Below are 3,090 nucleotides of genomic sequence, written 5' to 3' on the forward strand. Positions count from 1 at the left end.
TGCCTAATAAAGCTTCAACTATCACATATTTTAGCTGCTTCAAAGCACTGGCTGAAAACCAGCATGATCGGAAAATCAAGGTACTCCGCACCGACAATGGCGGGGAATACACATCCCATCAGTTTCGGGATATCTGCCACACGGCGGGTATTCGTCATGAATATACCATCCTTGCTCACCCTCAGCAAAACGGGGGGGGCGAGCGCAAGAATTGCACCATTTTTGATGCTGCTTGCGCCATGCTCATTCAAGCCAGTCTAGCAGACAATTACTGGGAAGAAGCTACGGCCACCGCATGCTATGTACAGAATCGGATCCCGTCCTCTCAAAATCCAAAACCCACTCCATACGCTCTATGGTATGGCAACCCGCCAAGCCTTGGCCATCGTTGCATTTTTGGTAGCATAGCATATCCTCTCGAAACCAATCCCGTCTCCAACTTATCACCAAGAGCCACCCGCACCATCTTCGTCGGCTACGGAGATCGCCTTGGAGTCAAAGCTTATCGCCTCCATCAACCCGAGCTCCACAAATTCATTCATGCCAGAACCATCATTTTTTATGAGGATTTCATCCTCCAAGGCCCGTCTCCCTCCAATACTTACTCTCCTCCGCATGAAGTACACCCACCAGCTCGCTATCCCGCTCATTTCTTGGCTCGCCTCCCTTCTCCGAGTAAAACCCCGCATGACTCCACTCTTACCCCCTCACCACCCTCCTCAATTAGAAAGCAGGCTGCATGCCGCCATCTGGAGAATAAGGAGCCCATATTACCCCCTCTCTCTCCCATGCGCTATGCCCTCCCTCTGCATCCCGAGCCTCGTTTTCTCCCTGCTGGCGTTCCTTATCCATGCACACAACGCCCTGGGCCCAGCCCTTCACCCTATACCCCATTCTCATGGTCTCCTCCTACTGCCGATGCTGAATACCCCTCTTTCTCCACCCCACGGAGCCACCCACCTCACCACAGCTCTGTTGCGCCACCTTCGCCAGCTGCGCCACTATCCCCACCTGCGCCACATTCGGTTGCAGCATCGCCAGGACTCCTCGCCAACCTGAATACAGGAATCTCGCCACAGCTTCGCCTCCTCAACCATTCGCGCCCCTTGGGGGACTATCACTCTCCATCCTCCCCTCGCGGCATCACACGGTCGTTTGTACCTGCTGCGCCATCATCAACTACTTTTCCACCTCGCAACATAGTAAAATATTTCCCCCTTGGCAGCGTTTCCCACCATCGGCCACCCGCCTTGCAAACCCCACCCTCGCCCATCATGGTTCGTACTTACCAAACTGCCCGCAAAAGTTCAATGCCCCTACCTGCTCCCTCCTTGCTGACAGCCCCTACCCGAGAGCCATCTCGCTCTGCGTCATCCTATCACACACCTACCACCTCGACATTGATTCCCTCGCCAGTGGAGGATTCTCATGCCACCCCCTCAAATCAACCTATTCCATCGGGGATCGACGAGGTCGAACCGCTTACTTCCACCTCGGCGACATCTCCCACCACCTGCACCTCGTCGGATTCATCACCATCAGCAAAACATCTTGATCAAGCAACTTCTAGCAGTCGCGTCCGCACAAGTTCATTAGCAGATATTTACGCTACTACAAGCTTCTCGGTTGTTCTCCAAGAAGAACTTCAAATCGACCACCCCACCCGCTCCGGTCGAAGATATTCTGCCAATCTCGGTCGTCGATGCCCTCTCCTCTAGTGAGGGAGATGTATGGCACGAAGCAATTCAAGCCGAGCTTTAGGCACTCGAAGAAGCCCATACTTGGGATCTTGTTCCACCGCCAGAGCATCACAATATAGTCACATGCAAATGGCTATTGAAGAAAAAGTACTTCCCGAATGGCAGAATTGAGCGTTACAAAGCCAGACTTGTCGCTCGCATCTATACACAGAGGTATGGTGTAGACTATTTTGATACATACTCCCCTGTTCTAGGCCTAACTACATTTAGACTTTTAGTCGCTATAGCTGCAAAGTATAATTTGCCCCTACATCACCTTGACATTAAATCAGCTTTTTTGCACGGCTTGCTCTACGAGCTTGTTTACATGACCCAACCACCGCACTTTGCAAATCCATATTATCCTAATTATGTTTGCAAGCTAAATAAGCCTATATACGGCCTCAAACAGTCTGCACGTGAATGGTATACACGCATACACAATTATCTCATTGCATGTGGGTGGGAGCGACTCAGTGTCGACTTCAATATCTTCATCTGGCGTACAAATGATGGCCTTGCCATTCTGGGATTATTTGTGGATGATATCCCACTCATCGGCACCACCGAAATCATGGTATTGCGTGCCATCGACTGTCTCCAACAAGAATTCCTTGTCAGTAACAAGGGACCAATGACGTATTTTCTCGGCATTCAAGTGCTTTGTGACCCCTATGGCAAGTGGATCAAACTCAACTAGGTAAAATACATTGAAGAGCTTCTCACTTATTATGGCATGAATACTTGCTCTCCTGAATTTAGTCCCCTTCCTCTCAAACACAACTTAGCACCTGAATTTCATGCCTACTCTCCCACCGATGAGCTCTATTGGCCTTCTCTTCATTATCCCAAGTTTTGTGGTCAGCTTTGTTATCTGATATCCTGCACTCTCTTTGATCTCTGCTACACCGGCCATATCTTATCTCGCGCTATGTCAGAGCCATGCAAAGCACACAAGCAAGCTGCAAAACGCACACTTCGCTATCTCCCGACCACTAAGCACTATGCTCTCACTTATGCTTATGATCCCACTACCCCTATCTCTCTAAGTGGCTATGTCGACGCCAATTGGATCCCCGCTGCTTCTCCACATGTGGCTATATATTCTCTCTTTCAGGTGCACCAATATCCTGGCAAACGAAGCGACAATCTTCAATTGCCTCTTCATCGACTGAAGCCGAATATGTTGCTGCCGCTCTTGCTTCCAGGGAAGCTCTCTGGATTTCTGAGCTCATTCACGAATTTCAACTTCCATACCCTATCTCGGAAGAAGCCATAACCCTCTACTGCGACAACCAATCTGCAATTGCTCTGGCTGCTTCCCCAAGTTTCTCCAACAAACTAAAGCACA

At 50.0% G+C, this 3,090-nt stretch overlaps 1 pseudogene; it reads left to right on the forward strand.

The window, feature by feature from the left end:
* Positions 1–788: 788 nt before the first annotated feature.
* LOC147424683 (uncharacterized) lies at positions 789–2,439 on the forward strand (annotated as a pseudogene).
* Positions 2,440–3,090: the final 651 nt, after the last annotated feature.

The sequence above is a fragment of the Adiantum capillus-veneris genome, chromosome 25, assembly GCF_014529385.1.
Source record: "Adiantum capillus-veneris isolate H3 chromosome 25, ASM1452938v2, whole genome shotgun sequence".
NCBI lineage: Eukaryota > Viridiplantae > Streptophyta > Polypodiopsida > Polypodiales > Pteridaceae > Adiantum > Adiantum capillus-veneris.